Consider the following 11,917-nt stretch of genomic DNA (forward strand, 5'->3'; position numbering starts at 1 on the left):
TTACAGGAAGGTATGAATGGTACAGATCTTTGTAGTTAAATGAATATGTGAAGGATAAATACATCAGTAAAAACGTTTATTTGTTAATTGCAGATGTAAAAAGATCATTTATGAGTTATGGTGATTGGAAAGACCTTCGTTTAAGATCAAAAAATGAATATTTCACACTCATGTAACACTACTGTAATTTCGTTTTACAGTTAGTATTCAATTAATCTCTAGAAATAATATTTTTGCTGATTATTAATTGATTGAGACTGTTTTAAAAATATATTAATACAATATTTGAGCTATAATTAAATGATAAGTACAATTTTACAGAAAATATCCCTTATATAATATTTATATATTCTTTTAATGTGTTAATTAAAATTTATTTTTTGCATGATATTATTTATTTAAATATTATTATATTAATTTAATTGATATGTTTCATACAGAAATATTTATTTTTATAAAACTTTGAGCAATTCATTAATTAAAATTTATCAATTTAATAATTAAAATATAATAAAAATAGAAATCTTAATTATTAAAATATATAAAATCTTATTAAAAGGAATATTTTATAAATAATATTAATTGTCATAATACATTTTGTATTTTATTAATAATCTAATATTTATTTGTTTCTTATTATATTTATTTAATTTATTTATTATACTAATTTTTAATTAAATTTTCTGTTATAAAGTAAAGAAATATTATTTAATATTTAATTATTAATATTATAATACAGAAATATTGATTTTTATAAAATTATAAACAATTCATTAATTGAAAATTATCAATTAAATATTTAAAATATAATAAAAATAGAAATGTTAATTATTAAAATATATAAAATCTTATTAAAAGGAATATTTTATAAATAATATTTAAATTTAAATTTTAAAATTTAAAAATTTAAATACTAAATTTTAAAAATTTAAATATTAAATTTTATAAATTTAAATAATAAATTTTAAAAATTTAAATATTAAATTTTAAAAATTTATATATTATTAATTGTTATAATACATTTTGTGTTTCATTAATAATCTAATATTTATTTGTTTATTATAATATTTGTTTAATTTATTTATTATAGTGATTTTTAAATAAATTTTCTGTTATAAAGTAAAGAAATATTATTTAATATTTAATTATTAATATTATAATACAGAAATATTGATTTTTATAAAACTTTGAACAATTCATTAATTGAAAATTATCAATTTAATAATTAAATACAATAAAAATAGAAATCTTAATTATTAAAATATTTGAAATCGTATTAAAAGGAATAATTTATACATAATATTGTAACAGAGCTAGAAAACCGTTAATAAATGACTTCGTGGGAGAATTTTTAGACCACCACTTTGTTTAGATTCTCACGAATTTTTTTCATATTTTTATGGGTTTTCTTAAAATTAATCTTACATTTCGTAATCGTAAAATAGTCGTAAAATACAAAATTTATTTTAAAAATTACTTATCTTAATCTAAACGTTCGTTGATTTTTTTTAACACATGTGTTCTTTTCGAACCCTTATCTAGTGTCAGGGTGTGGTCGCACAGTGGGTTCGAAGTTTAAATAGTGATATTTCTATGTAGAACTTATTCAGTAATTAAATTAAATTAATTAAAGGAAAATGTAATAATTTACCCCAACAGGAAATTTTAGAAAATTGTAACTTTGTTCTTTTATTTTGTCTTATTTAAGTTAATGAATTGATTTTTAAAAAAGATTGAAAATGTTTGTAAGTACAATGGTTTTTCCTTATGCAAATAACATCAGAATTGTAATATTATTGAAACAATGAATTGTATTGTATTTTGAATTGCATTAAGGTTTTTTAGACCAAGTACATTATTATTATTTAGATTAGGGTTTCATATAGAAAAACTCTTAAATTAATTTGGCAACAATGTTGAGAAAAGGAACATTTGTTTAGTTCATCTGATTGGTTGAAGTAGGATCGTTGTTGGAGACATTCAGATTCTTAAGGGTCTTAAGTCACCACCTACTTCACCCCTTCCTAGAATCCGAGTTTATAAAACTCTGGGATTCATTTATTTTGGTAGATTTTTACCCGAATTTTTCAAGTGTCGAGATCGAAGTTCTTTTAGTTGTTTTTACTTACTGTTTGTCAAAGTTCAACATTTTTGCCAAGAATTTAAGTAAATTTAAATTATTCAATTTTTTTCTATTTATATTTATTTGTTTTTGTTTTTCTTATATTTATTTTGTTAATATAGTTAGGTTAATTAAAATTGAGTTTTAATTAATTCCGAACTAGAAATTAAAGAACAATAAAACAGTGAGTAGAAATTATCTAATATTTCGGTTTGGTGAAAGGTGTGAGTATTGAGTGTAATACATCACCTTAGTTGAAGAAGATCTGTTCAACAAAAACAAAGGTTAGTGATATTGAAATTAATTATGGAGTAAGAATTGTATAGTCTAACCTCATCAATATTTTGTGTAAAATTAAATCGCTCCCTTTAACCTGTTGTAACGAGTCTTTCAAAAAGACTTTGGTTATACCAACTGAATTATCATCGGTAACCCGTTACATAAATTGGTGTCAGGTGTGTCTCCTAAAAATTGACACATAAATTGGTGTCAGGTGTGTCTCCTAAAAATTGACACATAAATTGGTGTCAGGTGTGTCTCCTAAAAATTGACACATAAATTGGTGTCAGGTGTGTCTCCTAAAAATTGACACATAAATTGGTGTCAGGTGTGTCTCCTAAAAATTGACACATAAATTGGTGTCAGGTGTGCCTCCTAATGGTAAAAAAAAAAAGTAAAAAATAAAAATTGACACATAATTTGGTGTCAGATGTTTCCCCTAAAAATAAAAATTGAGACATAGTTTGATGTTATGCTTGTACAATTGTAAATTTAATACATAATTTGATGTTAATTATAGTTACATAAAATTTGATGGTATAAAGTTTGTGTAAAATGTTCACATAATTTTGGAGTCGACTGTTTTAATTTAAAGATTTGAAGATAGAAGAAAATTAAAATTTATTTGTTAAGAAGTTCAAGAGTAAACAAGATCTGTGGTTGACTATACATATTTTTATTCTGATTTTTAGTATCATTTACCTGTCTGTTGTTGTTTTAATTGCTAATATTTGTGAAATTGGTTTTGTAAAATAAATCGAAGTTTAGGTCAAATTTGAGAATAAAATGATTAGTTTCAATTTATAGTAATTGGAAAATATTGAATAAGTAAATAAAATTTTAACAACACAGAAAAGACACAGGAAATCGGTGAAATCTCCGGCATTGACAAAATCACGTCATTTGTCGTTATAAATTGTTAGAAGTTGTTTTAATATTTGGTTGGATAGTATTGTTCATTTAAATGGTACAAATTTTGTTGATAATTGTTTATATATAAGTAAAAATCCTATTTCTTTAATATTGAAACAATATTTCTAATAATTTAGTGTGATGGTCTTACGGAACTTATAATTTGACAAATGTGGTTGACTGTAAGCTATAAATAAAAGCAGGTAGTAAAGCTTTTGAGTGAGTGTCACTGAGATTTATGAGGGGTTGGTTAAAGAAAAAGAGGTAGTTTTACATTTCAAGAATAATAATGATTGTATTTCATAAAAAAAAAAAAAAAATATTTAATTAAGTAAGAATTTAACAAAATTTCCTTATGACAATAATACAAGTGGAAGATTATAAGTTCGCATAACCATTTGGAATTATTAACGCTGAATTTATTTCAGATTTATTAATTGAGATTTTTCTTTCAGAGAAATAGTTTAATTTTTATTGATTAGTAGTTTGTCTTCCGTAGTTTTTTTTTGTATGTAAAAGGAAGAAAGTATTTGCATGTACATTGATTTGTAAGGTTTCGTAGCAATTTCTAGTAGTATACTCAGTTATCAATTCCGGGAGCAAAGAGTACTGATTTTCCATTTGTACTGTTTTTGGGCAAAAGGTCAAAAACGCTGTGAACTAAATACAAGTCTATTAAGTAATATAAAAAATATCTTATAATTGTTTGTGGAAATGAGTCGTGACGAGTCAAGTTTTAATAAATATTCAGTTAATAATTTTGATGAAACTTGTTTGAGTTTAACATCTAGAGAACAGTTAGCATCAAAACGTAATACCAACAGTAATACTTTGATGGAAGCACTGTGTTATTCCTTGTCAAGGTTAGCTATGAACAGTAATCTTACATTCATAGATGATTTTGAATCATTAGGATCTTTTATGTGTAGACTTAAAATAATTGCAGAAAAGATGGTCACAGAATCAGATCCATTCGAGTTGTCGAGATTTGTGAATATGTTGGTCGCTCAGCAATTTGTTGATGGTTTAGATACTAGGCTATCAAATTTGGTTCGGGCGGAGGGCATATTTTTGAATTTAGACGAAGCTTTCCGTATAGCGTCAGAAAAAGAAGACATTTTTCTTAGATTAAAGCTGACCCCAGAGAAAAAAGAATTTGATAAAAATTTATTTGAAAAAACTAGTCTAATGACAGAAAATTGTGAAAGAGATGATAGAGTTCGAGATAATGGTAAAGTTCATATTTTAAAAGTAAAGGCGAGTAATGATCGAAAAATTAAAAGCAAGTTAAAGAATCAATTTTGTTATACGTGTGGTCAAAAAGGTCATTATAGACTTAATTGTCGTTTTAGTAATTGTAAAATGTGCAACAGTACAACTCATACATCGAAAAATTGTTATTTCTTAAAGAAAAATAGACGAGAAAGAAACATAAAGGAAAATGAAATTTTTAGTAAAAAAAAGTGAAAATAAGTGTCTTTAAGAATTTTGAGTTGTTGAAAGAAAAATGATGAGTCGAAACGAAGGGTTATAGGTTGTATTTGGTTTACAAAGTACATAAAACAATCTGCAGGTTTACGTTCCGGTTACGCCGATGAATCACAGTTCATTGTGGTTTACCGGAAGACGATCTGTTCAGGTAATGGCGTGCCCTCATTGCTTGGCGGTGATAAGACAAGTCAAAATCTTTTCACATTAGATGGTCTTCTGAAGTGTCGCTCAGTTAAATAAAATGGATTTACAATAGCCCAAAAGAATCTAACAACAACAGGTTTTGCATTAGTAATTTTCTTCTATATTCTCATGTTGGTAAAGATCTGATCAATCTTGATTCCTGTACGTTTGGTTTTAGCTCCAAGCACCCGAATGTGGTGAGATTATCTGAAGATGTAGTTTATTTTTGCAAATTTCAAGGTTTTAATGTTTAGTATTAACGTAATTATGCGCAAATTCCTTAATACTATGATTTATTACCACTCAATTTTTTCTAGTAAGACTTCCTCTTATTAGCTCTATTGTGTTTTCGAGTTCAGTGAAAACAAATAGAAATAATAGATTCTCTGTTGTTAGATTTCTTCAAGATTTTACAATACCTCAGTCATATATCACATATTTCAATAAAAACTTGACACTTTCGGGTAACTTGTTCGTTTGTTAGTTGGTTCCTCCTTTTAAAGGTAAGGAGAGGTATTAAGTGGTCTAGGTCTTGAGTGGAAGACTAGAAATTTTGTAGAAAAGTAAATGCTTCGCGCGCGCGGAGTGACCCCATCTTGGTGGATCCAGGGGTTTCCAGATGTACCTGCAGTTGTTGGATTATCCGTGAAGACATAGTCTGAATGAGCAGAAAATGTGACTTCTTTGTTTTGCAGTGGGTGACGTGTCCTGGCAGTCACAATACGGAATTGATGTTTTGGTGAGAGGTTGATATGCAACTCTTTGTATTTGTGTAGTCGTCGTACTACGGTGATCCATCACGTGGCACAACTGAGTTTTTTAGCGTAGGTGTAGTTGTATGTGTAGATGTACACATGTGGTGCAAGTGTGAGAGTAAAAGTGGTTACTCATGAATTGATGAAATGAAAGTAGACAAAGTAGCAGGAAAAGTTGTAGAGTTTACAGGTACCCATTAGTAAGTTGGGTTGAGGTATAATGAAAAGGACTTAAAGGAAGTCGAATAGCAGCCTACGCAGAGCACCGGATTTACGAAATATGTGGAAATATGTGGAAAGATATGATGTTTTGGAGAAATTGCTGAAGTTAGAGTCGAAATGAGACGAGGTATAGTAAATATGTATTCCGGACTACTTCAAAGAGGAAGTGAGTCATGGGTATTTTTCAATCAAAGTGGATTGAAATGTGGAATACGGAAACGCTTACAAGATCATAACAATGTAAAAAATGTACATGTGCAATTGAAAGAAGAAATGAATTGAAAGAAGAATTTGTAAAAATTCGATAATAAACTCCAAGGATTTTAAAATATGTGTTCGTAGAACAATATTAACTATTATCTGTTTTAGTTATTTTGCCAAGTTTTTCTTAAATGTTGAAAAAATCATCAGTGTCGAGATGACGGATCTATCAACATCAATGATCCAGGATCTCAAGGATTTTTCAAGAGGACTTCCAATTAGACACAACAACACGATGAATACGATAAACGAAGTTTACAAATCTTGATACCACGAGAGGAAAAAGAAGAAATTTCTCTGGACAGTTATTTCATGAGGGTCCCAGGCAGACAGAAGAAAAGGAATATTTAGATTTCTTTATTTCCAAGAAGTTGTTTACGACTTGTGGTTGCTGCTACACCACATTTTGTAATTTGAAGCCTGCAGTATAAGTGGTTACCAACTACTTATCCAAGAGTATCGTTGAGGACGAACGATCAAGGACCAAGGAGCCTATGATTAAGGATGAGAAACGAAGGACGAAGAAGCGGATGTCCAGGAACCAATCACCAGGGGCCAAGTACCGGGTCAACGACTGAACGAGTCTACAGAAAAATGATAACCAGAGCATTGGAAGAGGAAAGGATTTCTTTGTATAATTATTATTGCACAAACATCAGCAATAATGAGGAGCAACAACCAGAATCAGCTACCAGGACCTTAAGAGGAACGATTCACCAAGGACCATCAACTAACGAAATAAATCCTAGCTGTCTAGATTTTGAATGATATTTTGTTGGTCAATGTTATGTGTTCTTAGGTCATGTAATTGAAATTATAATGTTTTGAATTGTATTGAGATGTATGTAATGATGTTTAGGTTTAGATGTCGAGTTTGATTATTGTTTTGATAAAACCAATTCATTAACGTTGTCACTTAAAGAATTGCTTTTCTCTAAAAGGGGGAGTAATGTAACAGAGCTAGAAAACCGTTAATAAATGACTTCGTGGGAGAATTTTTAGACCACCACTTTGTTTAGATTCTCACGAATTTTTTTCATATTTTTATGGGTTTTCTTAAAATTAATCTTACATTTCGTAATCGTAAAATAGTCGTAAAATACAAAATTTATTTTAAAAATTACTTATCTTAATCTAAACGTTCGTTGATTTTTTTTAACACATGTGTTCTTTTCGAACCCTTATCTAGTGTCAGGGTGTGGTCGCACAGTGGGTTCGAAGTTTAAATAGTGATATTTCTATGTAGAACTTATTCAGTAATTAAATTAAATTAATTAAAGGAAAATGTAATAATTTACCCCAACAGGAAATTTTAGAAAATTGTAACTTTGTTCTTTTATTTTGTCTTATTTAAGTTAATGAATTGATTTTTAAAAAAGATTGAAAATGTTTGTAAGTACAATGGTTTTTCCTTATGCAAATAACATCAGAATTGTAATATTATTGAAACAATGAATTGTATTGTATTTTGAATTGCATTAAGGTTTTTTAGACCAAGTACATTATTATTATTTAGATTAGGGTTTCATATAGAAAAACTCTTAAATTAATTTGGCAACAATGTTGAGAAAAGGAACATTTGTTTAGTTCATCTGATTGGTTGAAGTAGGATCGTTGTTGGAGACATTCAGATTCTTAAGGGTCTTAAGTCACCACCTACTTCACCCCTTCCTAGAATCCGAGTTTATAAAACTCTGGGATTCATTTATTTTGGTAGATTTTTACCCGAATTTTTCAAGTGTCGAGATCGAAGTTCTTTTAGTTGTTTTTACTTACTGTTTGTCAAAGTTCAACATTTTTGCCAAGAATTTAAGTAAATTTAAATTATTCAATTTTTTTCTATTTATATTTATTTGTTTTTGTTTTTCTTATATTTATTTTGTTAATATAGTTAGGTTAATTAAAATTGAGTTTTAATTAATTCCGAACTAGAAATTAAAGAACAATAAAACAGTGAGTAGAAATTATCTAATATTTCGGTTTGGTGAAAGGTGTGAGTATTGAGTGTAATACATCACCTTAGTTGAAGAAGATCTGTTCAACAAAAACAAAGGTTAGTGATATTGAAATTAATTATGGAGTAAGAATTGTATAGTCTAACCTCATCAATATTTTGTGTAAAATTAAATCGCTCCCTTTAACCTGTTGTAACGAGTCTTTCAAAAAGACTTTGGTTATACCAACTGAATTATCATCGGTAACCCGTTACAATATTAATTGAAAAGTAAATAAATATTATTCAATATTTAATTATTAATATTATAATACAGAAATATTTATTTTTATAAAACTTTGAGCAATTCATTAATTAAAAATTATCAATTTAATAATTGAAATATAATAAAAATAGAAATCTTAATTATTAAAATATATAAAATCTTATTAAAAGGAATATTTTATAAATAATATTAATTGTTATAATACATTTTGTATTTTATTAATAACCTAATATTTATTTGTTTATTATTATATTTATTTAATTTATTTATTATATTGATTTTTAATAAAATTTTCTGTTATAAAGAAAATATATTTAATATATAATTATTAATATTATAATACAGAAATATTGATTTTTATAAAACTTTGAACAATTCATTAATTGAAAATTATCAATTTAATAATTAAAATACAATAAAAATAAATAAGTTAATTATTAAAATATAGAAAATTGTATTAAAAGGAAATATTTTATAAGTAATATTATTTTTATAATACTTTATTATTTATTTATAATAGTATTCATTATTATTATATTTATTATATTGATTTTTAATTATTTTTTGTTTTATACAGTAAAATCTTTTATAATATTTATATAAATGTATAAATATTTTGCCAGTGAAACAAAATACGTAAATTAAATTCGAAAATGGTAAAAAATAATGATTTAATTAATTATTTTTGTTAAAAAATATTTTAATTATATTAAAAAGTATAAAATAGGACGTTAGAACAATTAAGAAAATTATAAAATAATAATACCCTTTATTGACACACACGAAAACACATAGTACTCCATTTGAATTAAGATTTTACACAAATTCCATTTTTACAAACCAACCCCTTGTTACAGTTGGTGGTGACCGGCAAAATAGTAATCCTTCCACACCGTTGGTTTTCGTCTGTAAATTAAGCAATTGATAAATAGGAAAGAATGTTAAATTCGACGACACTCACTGGCATTCGGTACGCAGGAATGGCAGCAGCACCCCAACGGCGTCCCGAACGATTCGAGGGTGGTGTCCGGTCTGCAATTCGGTTTCCGGCAGAGCAGACAACTGATGCATTGGTCCTGAGCGTAAATGTGAACGCAGAAAGTTATCAACGTAACGAGGAGCAACAATTTCATTTTGGTGTCGTTTTACAACAACAATAGTATGACAACACTATGGAAATATGCCAATTTATATAGTAAGAAAGCTTCTTTGGAATGTTTGGTTGAATATTATCAGGTGACTTTGGTTGGAAAAATGTTTTAATTACACGTTTTCTTGGCTAAAAATATTTCTGAAAAATGTGGAAGATATCAAAAAAAAATGGTTAAGGAACCAATTAAAATAAAAAAATTGTTTTTTTTTTGGTTACCAAAGTACCAAAGTACTATTTACTGCGATTACCATGGTACCATAATCAGATAAAATGTTCTATAAACTAAGAATGACATAATTATATTCACTACTGAGTTATTTTGTAAAACAACATTTCGTGTACACAATAATTGTTTTACTTATATAACATAATAAATAAATATTAATAAGCTATTTTATGATTTGGTTTTTTGTAATTTATTAATTTCATGTGTTTTATGTAACATCATTTTTTTTTAAATAATGAGGAACAATTCAATCGAAATAAAAGTTAAAAATTGATTAATAAATAGATTTAATTATATAATGGTTACTTATGGTAATTAAGCTATTTTTTATATATTAAGTAACACAAAATTACAGATTAAAAATATATAAAGTAATTAAAGGAAAAATAATTACACAAATAATATAAACAACAATCATTTATTACATACTATGTGAATTTTTTTTTTTCATTTATTAAGCTCTTACACAAATTCCATTTGTGCAAGTTAACCCCGAATTACAATTAGTGTTAAAGGGTAAAATAGTCGTTCGTCCACACCTCGAGTTTTCACCTTTAAAACAAATGCGATAAATAATATATAAATTAAATAAATAAAATAATATTTACCAGCATTGGGAACACACGTGTAACAACAGCACCCCAAAAGCGTACCGAACGATTCCAACGTAAAGTTTGGCCCACAATTGGGCCTTGGACACAGCAAACATTTGAAACATGGCGTCTGACTGTGAACACCAACAACACACGCAATTAAAACCACTAAAACTAACTGCTTCATTTTTATGTCGATTTGTAAAATTTCCGGCAGGAATTTATAGCAGGAAAATCTGGTTAAAATTTTATTCGAAGGCTTAAGTGTGTGATAATGTCGCATTTCAGATACTCTATCGGGGTTTTTTGGTTATTAATATTAAGTGAAGTTTCAAATAAATATGTTATATAATAATTTTATTGTTTAATGATAATTAATGAATAATTATTAAACATATTTGGTAGATAATTTAGTGTATTTATATAATTACAGTTATTGTTAACAATATTAAAATATTTGGAATTACTTTGTACTTTTTTATACACAGTTAGGCCATAAAAGGTTTCACCCCCTGTGATATATATTATCTAAATTAAAACACTTTTTTGTTATGTTAATCTGTAATACCCATTTTTTAGAGTTTATTTGAAACATTAAATGAATTGCATATAATTTTTGAACTACTCATCTGAGTTTAGACAGCAAAGAGCATTCAATGGGGAGTTATGTCTTTTAAATGGGGTCATTCACAAGATAACCATTTCTATTAAAAAAAATATTTGAGAAATATTTAGTCAGATAGTTGCTTAACAAAGGTTTTATATCACATCTTGTTCTATTATATTTATTCTATAATCATATTATTATAAATATTAGTCAAATAACCCCATAAAATTATGAGATTGATCATTTTTGTACCTCACTGTATGAAAAAATAGTTTGTACTTTAATGTGCGTGTGTGTGGTATGTATTTAAATAGTTCAAAGTGTAAAGAATGATAATAATGCTAATTTTATTTTTCATTAAAATATATACAGAAATATTCAGTTACGCATATTATATATTATTTTCATATAAATAACAAAAACATTTCTAAGAAAACAATTATAATGTGTGGCACATAATTTAAACACTTAAATGGTATGACATATAATGTAAAATATATGTTTTATACTTCAGAATTTTGTTTGTAATAAATATATATTACATATTATATATTATATATTATATATTATATATTATATATTATATATTATATATTATATATTATATATTATATATTATATATTTATATATTATATATTATATATTATATATTATATATTATATATTATATATTATATATTATATATTATATATTATATATTATATATTATATATTATATTATTATATATTATATATTATATATTATATATTATATATTATATATTATATATTATATATTATATATTATATATTATATATTATATATTATATATTATATATTTAATATTATATATTATATATATTATATATTATATATTATATATTATATATTATATATTATATATTATATATT

The 11,917-nt window shown here is 25.8% G+C and overlaps 2 long non-coding RNA genes across 2 annotated transcripts; one reads left to right on the plus strand and one right to left on the minus strand.

Moving 5' to 3' along the window:
• Positions 1–2,260: 2,260 nt before the first annotated feature.
• Positions 2,261–7,059, plus strand: LOC126265659 (uncharacterized). Its single transcript, XR_007548158.1, has 2 exons — positions 2,261–6,091; positions 6,334–7,059. It is a non-coding gene; the product is annotated as an uncharacterized LOC126265659 (long non-coding RNA).
• A 2,134-nt stretch (positions 7,060–9,193) lies between these two features.
• On the minus strand, positions 9,194–9,799 carry LOC126265658 (uncharacterized). Its single transcript, XR_007548157.1, has 2 exons — positions 9,406–9,799; positions 9,194–9,350 (listed from the first exon to the last, which is right to left on the minus strand). It is a non-coding gene; the product is annotated as an uncharacterized LOC126265658 (long non-coding RNA).
• Between the last annotated feature and the right edge of the window lie 2,118 nt (positions 9,800–11,917).

This window comes from Aethina tumida, chromosome 5, assembly GCF_024364675.1.
Source record: "Aethina tumida isolate Nest 87 chromosome 5, icAetTumi1.1, whole genome shotgun sequence".
NCBI classification, from domain to species: Eukaryota; Metazoa; Arthropoda; class Insecta; order Coleoptera; family Nitidulidae; genus Aethina; species Aethina tumida.